Source organism: Silene latifolia, unplaced genomic scaffold (assembly GCF_048544455.1).
Source record: "Silene latifolia isolate original U9 population unplaced genomic scaffold, ASM4854445v1 chrun_scaffold_16, whole genome shotgun sequence".
NCBI lineage: Eukaryota > Viridiplantae > Streptophyta > Magnoliopsida > Caryophyllales > Caryophyllaceae > Silene > Silene latifolia.
Genome location: NW_027413123.1, coordinates 3,572,941 through 3,586,865, shown reverse-complemented (window position 1 = coordinate 3,586,865; position 13,925 = coordinate 3,572,941).

Sequence of the window (13,925 nt, the reverse complement as noted above, 5' to 3'; positions counted from 1 at the left end):
CCTCCGGTTAGTGCGGATAACGTCATTGCACATACACTTGTACGGACAAGTGGGAGCTTGTTGGGGTTGGTGTCCTTAACGGTTAGTGCAAGGACTTATAAATCTCTAAAAGGATCAAAGGGTATACTTTGTATCATAATCGCTTGATCCACGTTTATCAATAACGGTTGGCTTGCTAGATAAGTTTGACGTTATTGTCATACTGATGGCGGTGATCAACTGGTCCCTAAAAGTCACACCTATAGGATACGTTTTGAGTGATGTGACGGTATGAAAATACATCATGTAGATGCCAAATTTGACTAACCGGTTAGTCGAGTTATTTGACTAATAATTAGTCAAAATGTGATGTTGAGATATTATATTTAATACGGATTAAATATCATGGGCTAAGGCGAATTAACCAGTTAATTCGTAAAATTAAATATAAGCGTTTTATATTTAATTAAATGTATATTGAATATAATTATACAATACTGTTTTGTCGGACATGTATTAATAATTCAACTAACCCGTATTATTAGTTGATGCCTTAATTTCCGATAACCGATAACAGTTTATAATGAAACCGCGTCGTATACACTTAGCGAATTATGGACCGGACCACGAGTTTAAGTGAAGAGGAAATGAAAAGCCCATTTCCCTCCTCTCACTCGGTTTGGCCGAGACCTACATAGACAAAAGGAGAGCTTCTCCTCTTGTCTAACCTAATATTCATTTTGCTAAAATAATTAGGGTTTTGGGAATTGTGCCTCCCGAATTCCGGATCTCTCATCCAACACAAACTCACAAAACAATCCCCTCAATATTGCAAGGCAATTAGGGGATTATCTCTAGCACAAGGGCATTACTCGGACATCTTGGGTGCAACGATTAGGAGGAGATCTAACTTGATCTCTCATTGCCTTTTGCACTAGGACCGAAGGTTATTTCTATATCTTTATCGTTTTATTGTGTTTTTCGTTTTATGACTATAATCACATGTAAATTTTGCGTTATAATCCTATAATTAAAGGGTATTATACGGATTTTACCCTACAATAACTAGCGTCTGCGTGAATGAATTAATTTGGGTGATGGCCTAAAAATCGTGTGACATGAGAATGTCAAAGAAAACTAACTCGTGACCTCTATATGTGTCAGTTTTCATGCAATAATTAGGTGGTTTGGTTTTTAGGCGGAATATGATGCATATTATCGTTACGAAAAATAAATAAAAGAATGCAATACGTAAATAAAAATTCCTAGTGTGGCCTATCCTAATAAAAAGAACATAAAACAACTTTGCAATCCACCGTTGGACCCGAGAAGCTTGTCTTGATGTTCCATCTTGATCCATGTAGCGGAAGTGAGCATCCGGTCTCCATCTTTGGTCTTCTCAAAAATTACAATTTAAAATTTACAAATATAAACCTATTTACATTCTAAATAAAAACTGTAATTAAAAGAAATAAAAATGGAGATACGAGATCTCAAAATACAACCAAGACCGTGTTCCATCATTACGGTAACACGTTCTACTAAGGCCACACTAAGTTACAACCGTTTGCAAAAATAAATAAATACGTAATTAAAAGCATTCAAATTAAACAAGAACGATAAATAAAATGCATCAACTAAATTTAAATTTATTCGTGACATAATTCCGTAATTATGTTAAATTTCTCCAAACCACCAAAGATAATTAAAATTATATGACAAAACCGCTTTAGTCAAGTTAATTTTAATCCGAGATAATCCGTTACTATAAATCGTTTTAAAGTAACTTAATATTACGTGGGTGAACCGTTTCACTATCAAGCGAGAGCATAAAACCGTTTTATGCAATAAAAGGCCGAAAAAAAAAAACAAAACAATTTTTTTTTTCTTCACTGCTGGACGTGAACAGTGAATAGTACCACTATTTTTTTTTTTTTTTTTTTTTTTAAATGCTTTAAAACCGAGAGCATCAAAAGGCAAAAAAAATTATACGGCTCAAAATCGTGAGCAACAAAAGATCAAAACAAAACGGTTTGATAAAACACAATTGCAATTTTAATCTAATCCGTATAGAAAACAAACTACAATTGTTACATCTTCAACATATTGCAATAATTATCGGTTAAAATTACCACATGTGAAGAATGAATCGAAAACAAAACAAGAGATCGTCTGATCTAGCAATAACCATGAGGCACGTTATCCAAGGCAAAAAAAATATGAAAACAGGCCGTAAAAACAGAAAAGCCACACGGTTTTCAACAAAAAATGCCGTGACAAAAAATTGGCCGAGACCAAAAAACAGCCACACGGTTTCAACAATTTTAATCAAACAAATGATAGATCTTTAGCATATTGCAATGAATATCGATTACAAAAACAATATGCAAAGATCAAATCGAAAACTCGACAAGCAACAACTCACACCGTGTAAACTTGACACGGTACTCAAGACAAAACGCAACAAACAAAAAAAATTGTGCCGAGAGCAAAACATGGCTGCCGCACCAAATTTTTAAGAAAAAAATCATCGTTTCTAAATCCGTTTGATGAAAAACACATAGAAAATTTACGTGGCCTCGCTCTGATACCACTTGAGGGGTAATATCTGTATAATACCCTTTAATTATAGGATTATAACGCAAATTTTATATGCAATTTATAGTCATAAACGAAAAACACAATGAAACGATAAAGATTAAGTAATAACCTCCGGTCCTAGTGCACTTCGAGAATGAGAGATCAAAGTAGATCTCCTCCTAAACGATGCACCCAAGATTGTCCGAGAAATGCCCTTGTGCTAGAAGGAATCCTCTAATTGCCTTGCAATATCGAGAGGATTGTTTTGTGAGGTTTTGTTGGATGAGAGATCCGAATTTTGAGAGGCACTTTTCTCAAAACCCTAAAAATATTTTGCAAATGAATTAGGTTACAAGTGAGGAGAGAGCTCTCCTTTTGTCTCCTCTCATTCGGCCAAAACCGTGTGGACTAGGAGGAAATGGGCTTCCATTTTCTCCTTATTTTTAACTCGTGGTCCGAGGCTAAAATGTATACAACGCGGTGTTTATTATAGACTGTCATCGGTTATCGGATATTAAATCATCAACTAATAACACGGATTAGTTGAATTATTAATACATGTCCGACAAAGACAATATTGTATAATTATATTCAATATACATTTAATTAAATATAAAACGCTTATATTCAATTTTACGAATTAACCGCTTAATTTGTCTTAGCCATTATTATTTAATCCGTATTAAATAAAATATCTCAACATCACATTTTGACTAATTATTAGTCAAATAACTCAGACTAACTGGTTAGTCAAATTTGGCATCTACATGACTGTATTTTCATACCGTCACATCTCTCAAACGTATCCTATAGGTGTGACTTTTAGGGACCAGTTGATCACCGCCATCTGTATGACAATAACATCAAACTTATCTAGCAAGCCAACCGTTATTGATAAACGTGGACCAACTGATTATGATACAAAAGTATACCCTTTGATCCTTTTAGAGATTTATAAGTCCTTGCACTAACTGTTAAGGACACCAGCCCCAACAAGCTCCCACTTGTCCGTACAAGTGTATGTGCAATGACGTTATCCGCACTAACTGGAGGACACAGCTCCAACAGTTTGACCGTCTGGATGCTTTGGAGCACCGTACTAGACCCGACTACGTGAACCCGTATAAGACCCGCAACATCTGATTTCTTCTCGTCCTACCCTCATTAGCCCTTACCTTAATTAGCTTTTCTTTTTATTTTTCTTAATGGTGTGTTAAACAAACTCTTATTCGGCCCATTTTGGCAATGCACTTGAGGTTATGGCCCAAGTGTTCTATTAGACATGTGTTCATTCTGTTGGGAAATATGTCCTCAACAATAGTGCGATCACATGATTTAAATATCATTATTAAATCTCATTACAAGAATACGGAAGGGATGATACATAATATATATAGTCAACTGGTCCACACATATCGGTAATGATTGGTTGGCTAGAGTTTGACATTACTGTCGTGCGACGGTGGTGATCAGTTGATCCCTTGAGGTCACACCTAAAGGACGATTCCCTTAATTGAAAAGGTTAATTAATTGTATACCGATACAGATTAATTAATTCCTTAAAATTGAACAATTCAATTTGTGAGAGAGAATATTGATATCTTATTGTAATGGGATCGAATAAGATTTATTTTAGTAAATAAAATGCTTTATTACTAAAATTGTTTATTGTTTGAGAAACAATAAAGATAAGAATGAATGGTTGATTATAATTACAAGATGTTGTGAATTATAATTATATGACCCATTTTATTTATGTGATCAAGTATCACTAGTCAATTTGTTGAATGTAATTTAATTAATTTATAAAATGATATTTATGTGATAAATATGCATTTAATTAATTAGTAACATGTATCATACTACATGTGACATATTGTGTGACAAATGACAAATTGACAAAATAAAATGGTAGTCCATTTTATGTACATATGGACCGAAATATTGTAGGTAGTGGAGGATAATGGGTGTATTTTTTTAATGCCTAAAATTATTATAATCATACCTATTATTACTTAGCCTTACACCTACAATATTGATAAGACAAAAAAAGAGAAAGCAAGATGCTCTCTTTTGGCCCCAAGTGAGCCGGCTCTACTACTCCTATTAGAGGAGTTTTAGTTCTTTTATCTTATTATTCTTACACTACCATTCAATCCACATGCAAATGTTCATGCATTTTCTCTCTTCTATTTCTTTAATCTTCATCAAAAAGGATGAGATTTTAATCCAAATTGTTCATGAAAGATTACTAAAATTATTAATGTAATATATGAGTGTTAGTAATCAATTTTAAGGTAAACCACAATATAAATATCTAGTACATATTAGTTTGTGGGTTTGAGGGATAGTCTTGGGTGCAACTAATTGGAGGGCTTCTATTTTGAGGTCATGTATGTTCATCCAATATTGGAAAGCTCAAGAACTAACAAGAAGGAGATCTTGTTGGTGCCCATTTGACCGAAATTCATATGGTGAGAAAATGACGTCTTCACTTATTTATTTTAGTTTGCATGCATAAGATCATTTGTTAATTTTATGACAAATTAAATTATAACATATATGAATATGTTAAATATATAGATCTACTTTTCCATCAAGCGGTATCAAGAGCACAAGGTTGTTTGCATGCAAATCGGTTATAGTTTTTCCGAGTTATACGATTAACATATAAAACTTGTAAATTTGTGTTATTATGATATATCACGAAAATAATTTATGCATGTTAAAGTTTCTGATCCTAAAATGTATTTAGGATATTTTGGTTAATTTATGGATTTTTATTGTTCATTTTATATAATATTGGCATTAAAATGTGATTTTTATGATAAAAATGTCATTTTTGGACGAAAATTAGCTAAACTTTGAATTTTCCGATGGTTTTTGGATATGTTTTCACATATATTATTTTTAGTTGATCTGCAAATTTTCATAATTTTATGAGTTATTATGCTCGAAAAATGGATTTTTCATGATAAAAATCGGATTTAGATGAAAAATAGGTTAATATGAGAAATATTTCGAATCTGGTCATAGAAATTTATTATATTGTCACATGCAATTTTACAAGATGTGTGTAAAATAATAGGCTATAATGAAGTCTTCATGCATGATTTATGGATTTTTGATGAAAAATAGCATAAATAGTGACTTAATTAGTGAAAAATTGCTAAAACATACTTCATGACTAAGGAAAAACGTCACATGTTGCATTTTATTATCTTTTTCAGATCTAAAATTGAAAATTTGATGAATATAATTTTTCTCATGTTTTTATGATTTTTATTGATAAATCCGATAAATCGCAACATTGTTTTTCCCGATAAATTTCGAAATTTTTAACCTAAGTTTTTGAACATTATGAGTGTCATGGTAATTTTCCAGAATGTTCATGAGTTTAAATTTCAAATTTCAAATTTATTTGAAATTTTTGTGATTTATTTGAAGTTTATAGCATTTTATTGTAATTTTGAGTCCTTTTATGAACAATATTAAGAAATATGAGTTAATTATGGTCAAATAGTTAGTGGAGACTAATTTTGAGTCCTAAGAAGTTAGGGTAATTAACTTGTGCATAAATATGAATTTATGTAATTTTTGTGATTATAAAATGTTGAATCACGCAAATCCGTAAAAACCGAGTAATATACGATATTGGCTAATTAAAGGCGATTTAGCATAAAATTGGGCATGTTCATACATATTATAATGCTGCATTTTCTTTATGATTGTCATAATTTTATTTTATATAATTTTTGAATTATGTAATTTTTATTTAGTATGGCCTTAGTTTTTAATTGGTATTGCCCGAAATGTATGGGAATATCGATTCGGTTGTAATTTTATTGTGATCTCGTATCACCGTTTTGTAATTTAATAGATTTATTTTATTTTAGTTACAAATGTATAATACGAAATTATGTAATTTGCTATGTAATTTAATTTATCTCGGAGTTCCCCAAGACGGATTTCTTCAAGATGGCGATACATAAAGACGGTGTTACCTCGAGATGCGTGCCACAACCGAAGTTCAAGGGACCAATGGAGTTGGTTTCCGAATATGTAATAGTTAAATAGTTTTTCTATTTTAGGAAGGCCATACTAGGATTTATTTTATGTTTGCATTTTATTTATATGTCGCATGCATCGCTTAATCGCCATAACTAAAACATGCATCTTCTTTCATCGAGTTTATCGACCGTGTCAATTAGAATTATCGTAGTTCACCGCTTTAGTTCACTTAAAACGTGATAGATAATAAATTGACATGACCTCTCACTAAAACAATAAATTGAGACATAGCCTTACCAAATAGTAGAAACCATGAAAACCTATTTCGCGAGCGAGTGCACTCGGCCCTACCGGGGTACAAACCTTGTTACGTAGGGGAAGTGGGTGATAAATGTCTATCCACCGAGTTCATATTGATGAGAGTTTCATCGGCCATACCGTGCCTAAATTGATGTGGATTTGGATCATGGACACATTTATTCGAAATTTGGATTGAACTCAACAAAAGTTTTTCGATAAGGGTTTCATCGGCCATACCGTGCCCTTGTCGGATGTGTTTTGGGCTATAGATAATTATTAGAGTAATTTTATCTCCCAAGAGTTCTAAAAGTAGAATCGATTAAAACGTTAATCCACCGAGTTATATTGATAAAGGTTTCATCGGCCATACCGTGCCTAAGTCGATATGAATTTGGGTCTTGGAATCATTTATCATAGTTGGGTAGAGGTCACTATGTAAATGCTTTACTTGTTATTTACAAGTATTAATAAAATGATAAATGTTAAGTTTTCCACTATTCCGTTTTTATATTGTTCTATTTCTTTACCACAATTCATATACGATATCATTTCGATTTTGATACAAATCTCCATTAAAACAGCGTAACTAAAGACAAATATGAATTTGCTTCTAAAACCTCATATGAACCATTGCTAAGGATCTCTTGCAAAGAGTATAGATTAAAGTTATTCATTATCAAACAGGTTTTTGATTCTAGACTAACACATCTACTTACAATGGATTGTTTTTCATGTACTTAAATGAATTAAGTACCTTGAAGCGATAAATTGTTTTGGTAATTAGTTTTGTCAGAATTCGTAATTGACCAAAATAACAACCACTTCAATGAAAGTTTTAAGACTAAAACAAACAAATGAAGAGTAATCTTCATGAATTCAATTTTGCTTCTCAAAGCAAAGACTCATTGAAATGAGTGGGAGCATTCTCTTAAACCGTTAAGATGAGGACGAGGTTCAAGAAGTAAAGATAATAATGGAAATGATACAAGGTAATGTTAAAAGTAAAGTCATTGAGAAATGACGATACTAAACCTATCAATCCCGACCAATAAAGTTTCCATTATCTTAAATGTTGGACACAAGAAAGGAAACTACCCCAAATTATTGAAGAATCAACAAGTTAGTTGTGGGACATCTAATAAGATCTTCTTCTTTAAATGTTTATTTGATTGACATAAATCTTGCTAGAACTACTTCGTCAATATTAGAAACCAGAGGAGGTTTTCATCATTGTACTTGATGCATATGATGATTAGAATATAACGACTAGCAACAATGAAGTCGAGAGATAGAGTCATTGTGTACTAAATCTAGTTTTTGGGTTTGGAGTTGTACTTAATTGTGACTATTAAGTACATAAACTCTAAATAAGAATACAAACTTGTTAAGATACAAAAGAGGTTTCACCATTGTGACCCTATACACCACGATTTGATGAATGGCTAGCCCATTATCAAGGTGAGTATATTCTAAACCAAACTAGAATGATATATCATGAAGATGATGCAAGACTCAAATTGGTAACCCAAGATTAAACCTTAAATTCTGGAATGATGAACGCAAAGAGTTATCGAGTACTCTTGAAACCATTAGATTGTTAATGGTATATGCGTATCTTGTATTCAAAGCAAGATGTCTCGTGCCTTTTGGTTGAAAAGGAGATCGAGGTTGTAAATCATCGATCCAAAATAGGTTGATCATTTTCTTTTACCTACGATTTAAGTTGACACTAATATGTTCACTTAATAAGGTAAATAGAGAAATCTTTGAAGAAGTTCAAAGTGTTCAAAGAATCACGATTTAGTCGTGATGGGATTATCAAAGTTAAGACTTTGATATAAGCCAAAGGAAATGTGATATAGTATCACAAGTTAATCTCTCTTAGCATGCATTATGGAATAATGTGTGATTGGATAAGAATTCAAACGCTATTCGATATGGTTTGGACTTCGATCAAGTTACTTTGAGTTACTTGATCCTTTTGGGGATTTTATCATTTTTTAAATTATTTTTCCACTAAATCGAATCATATGAGATATGAAATGGTAAGGATACCATGTTTGTAAGTTTTCACAAGAAACAAATGCTCATTTTTCAATTATCACGGATACAACGGGTTTGCGGCTCGTGAAGCTGTCTTTCTAAAATACAAGTTTATTTCTAGAAGACAGAGTGGGAGAAATTATTCAAGAGCCACAAAGAATGCCACAAAGAATGTTATGTCGTAAGAAACTGGTCTTTCTTGGCTACATGAGACGTTTTGTGTAAGACGTTGTTTCTTTAAAACCTAGGAGGTTAAATTCGTCACTTGTTAAAGATGATGAATTCATGCTACTTTTAAGAAAGAAAAGAGCTTGTAACTTACAAAATAAATTGTTTGATTCAAGTTGATTACTTCTGGAAAGTAATCAACAAATGACTTACATAAGAGTGTTTAAGTCACAACTCAATACAAGGCTTAGAGCCATGAAAATCCGAAATAAAAAGGCTTGATTAGTGACAAAGGATTTTGCACTAATAAAGAGAGATTTCAAAGCAAGATTGGTTGCAAAGGGTTTTGCACTAATTGAAATGCTTAAGTCTATTTGGATCTTCTTAGGGATTGTGTTTCATTATGAGGATACGCACATAGCATGTGAATCTAAAACCCACTTCTTCAAAAGAAGGAATGTATTCAATACATGTCATGAGTTTTATAGATTCTTGCAATCCTAAGATAATGTGTAACTTAAGAGATGGTCTTAAGTAGGACATCAATGAGTTAGAATCAATGTTTTGATCATGTTATAAAACTTTTCTCGATAAGTCGAGAAGTTGTGTTTATACATGGAGTTTAGTGGGAGTTGCGAAAATTTTTATTAGTCTTATATGTGGATGACATATTGATCATTGCGAATGATTTAAGACTTTTGGAGAATTATAATACATCTTTAATATCCGGATTTATGAAGATAAATCCACATGATAATAGCGTCAATAAGAAGTCTTACGTTGATAAGATTCATGACTAGTTCAATTAAATTGAACATATTTGATTGATTACATTTGCTTCCGCTGCCGGATCAATTAAATAAGTAAAGATGTGTAACACTTCATATACTTTGAGTATGATAAATTGTTTTCAAAATCGAATTTAAGTAATCTTTACCAAGTAAGCCATAAAGATTACCCTTAAGTGCTTGCAGAAGCATTAAGGAAGTAAAGCAAAGTGTTTATGATGCAATTTTTGTGTAAGAGTGTTACACAAGTGACAATTGACAATTGAGATTGCGCATGGTTTCCGACAAAACCATAATCAAAACACATCAGGATGGTTAAGATACCATTGTGGTTATGTTATTTAAGAAATAGATTTTCTAGAATCGTTCTAGGCAATAAAGAACAATGAGAGATATTTATAACGGAAATTGAGTACACTTGCAATCATGAGATGTGCAAGAGGATGAGTCCCGCACACTGTGAAAACAGTGGGAGCTATTCTTAGGCTAGAGGGCCTATGTCTTGATTGGATCTCGACACGTACTCAGAGAATTTTGTGATGCAAATGTATACATTACAAAGGAAAATGAATATGTAGTAAGGTTGAATAAGGTACAAGAAGTTGATAAAAACTACTAACCAAAGCCTTCTCATAGGCTTAACATGATAAGTCATGTCATTTCAATTAAATTGAGATGAACGACTACATTCAAGATCAAATTAGATTATAGAACATGAAATAGTAATCAGACATTGACTATTCATATGTGATAATCGCATTTGTCGTTCGAGTTTTACTTTAAAACTCTTTTATTATACTTTGTTACATCCAAACGGGTTGTAGAGACAACATTGAACCCCGTTAAAGTGAACACGGATTAGCATTGTATTCGCCCATAGTCACTTGTATGAGGTGACGTCTCGAAGTGACTAGAGTGTGATGCGATTGATGGCAAGTTCAAGTGTCATAGAGTCATGTGAGATGACTAGTCGATCACATAGGCAGACTGTTAGGAACACTTTGTCGGGCAGTGACCGCTTATAGAGTTCTGGCAAATTTATATAGCCTGGTCGTGGCGAGAGCTACTATAGTATTCTAATGAGTAGATTTTTTCGACTAAAGACTATTCGCCTAAGATGGCACAGTTTCAGATTAACTTTGATTTGTGTTACTACGACCTTCGTAAATGGGGTCAAATGGGCATATTTTGGGTTATGATGGTTGTGGCTAGTCGAAGGGAATAAGTGCGATAAGAATTGTCCACCCCCTTGTCAGGGTTAAAACAATATCTCAGGGCCACTCGAGGAGTAATGAACTGGAAATGCGTGGCCACGCTCGGAAGGTATCCATGGTGGATAAATTCGGTCAATCGCTATTCTCCGATCGAGGAAACCACTCTCGATATGATCACTTGCAAGTACGACCCGAAATACACCTTGCATTGAGTGGGAGATAGTAATAGGACAAGAGAATTGGTGACGCACACTTGTCGAGGACAAGTGGGAGATTGTTGGGAAATATGTCCTCAACAATAGTGCGATCACATGATTTAAATATCATTATTAAATCTCATTACAAGAATACGGAAGGGATGATACATAATATATATAGTCAACTGGTCCACACATATCGGTAATGATTGGTCAAGCTAGAGCTTGACATTACCTGTCGTGCGACGGTGGTGATCAGTTGATCCCTTGAGGTCACACCTAAAGGATGATTCCCTTAATTGAAAAGGTTAATTAATTGTATACCGATACAGATTAATTAATTCCTTAAAATTGAACAATTCAATTTGTGAGAGAGAATATTGATATCTTATTGTAATGGGATTGAATAAGATTTATTTTAGTAAATAAAATGCTTTATTACTAAAATTGTTTATTGTTTGAGAAACAATAAAGATAAGAATGAATGGTTGATTATAATTACAAGATGTTGTGAATTATAATTATATGACCCATTTTATTTATGTGATCAAGTATCACTAGTCAATTTGTTGAATGTAATTTAGTTAATTTATAAAATGATATTTATGTGATAAATATGCATTTAATTAATTAGTAACATGTATCATACTACATGTGACATATTGTGTGACAAATGACAAATTGACAAAATAAAATGGTAGTCCATTTTATGTACATATGGACCGAAATATTGTAGGTAGTGGAAGATAATGGGTGTATTATTTTAATGCCTAAAATTATTATAATCATACCTATTATTACTTAGCCTTACACCTACAATATTGATAAGACAAAAAAGGGAAAGCAAGATGCTCTCTTTTGGCCCCAAGTGAGCCGGCTCTACTACTCCTATTAGAGGAGTTTTAGTTCTTTTATCTTATTATTCTTACACTACCATTCAATCCACATGCAAATGTTCATGCATTTTCTCTCTTCTCTCTCTTTAATCTTCATCAAAAAGGATGAGATTTTAATCCAAATTGTTCATGAAAGATTACTAAAATTATTAATGTAATATATGAGTGTTAGTAATCAATTTTAAGGTAAACCACAATATAAATATCTAGTACATATTAGTTTGTGGGTTTGAGGGATAGTCTTGGGTGCAACTAATTGGAGGGCTTCTATTTTGAGGTCATGTATGTTCATCCAATATTGGAAAGCTCAAGAACTAACAAGAAGGAGATCTTGTTGGTGCCCATTTGACCGAAATTCATATGGTGAGAAAATGATTTCTTCACTTATTTATTTTAGTTTGCATGCATAAGATCATTTGTTAATTTTATGACAAATTAAATTATAACATATATGAATATGTTAAGTATATAGATCTACTTTTCCTTCACATTCGGCCCACTTTGGCTTTAAACATGTTTAATTCTTAGTTTGTATGCTAATTATCTTTTGGATGCTTCTAGTTTTGCGTGTTATTCTTATTTCTTATGACGTTTTATCTCTTGTCTCGTCTTATATTATTCTAGTCATTTTTGATTTGTTCTTAACTTTTCGATGATGTCAAGAGGGGGAAAGAACGTCTATAGTAAGCATCTACCTAAGCTTGCTCCTTGTCAAGACCAATTGTCTCTTAAAGTCCTTAAAGTTTCGGTTTTGAAAAATTGTCTTGATCTTGCGTTAATCGTTATTATCAAGATGACGGTATTATATTGAGGGGGAACTTTTTAATTAGTCACAATTTTAGGAGACTTGCCATCATAAAAAAGGGGGAATTTGTTGGACCATATAGTTTGTATATTTATGTTTTGATGATGTCAAGGTGTTTTACATTTTATATACTTGTTGCGTGTAATCGTTTGTTAAGTATCTTAGGACTAATTTATTACGAGCAACAAAGAGGATTATGACAATTGCATAAGAAGTTCAAGCCTTCGTTCAGAGATCAAACAATTCAAGATTCATTCAAGTATCACGTGAAGACGAAGCTCATTTAAAGATTAATCAAGCTTGGATGATGACGTAGCCTATACTCAAAGATCTCTTTAAAGATTAGAATAGTATAGGTGATTATCTCATAATGATAATCAAGAATGAGTTTCTTGATTAGTAAAGTTATAGCTTTACAGCTATAACCTTATTAGTTAAAGAGCTCAATGTTATAGCTCTTCTACTATAACATTGAAATGCTGAGTTTTTATACACGACTAATAAACATTTCGAAAATTGTTTTATTATTGTTTAAAGTTTATCTTAAATGTTTTAATGAAAGTATTTATTTTATAAAGCCGGCTTAGTAAGGAGTCCGGTTTTATGGTAAGTGTTAATTGGTGGTTATGTTGGATCAACTTATGAGTTGGACTTTACTACTAATTAGGGTTTCCATATATCCTCTCCTTAAAACCTAAATTCTAATTATATATTAAGATTAGGTTTTGCATGGTTCACGCGCTTATGAGCCGTGATATGCCGAGTTGCCTAAAAGATATTAGGTAAAGATTTTATTCTATAATAAGATCTTTACATATCTTATATATCTTCTTAAAATATTTGTTTATGGTAAAAGATATTCTTGGTTTAGGAAATCTTATCATAATCTTAGAATTTATAGTAAAGATAATATTTAGAAAGATTATATTCTATCTTTTAGAATG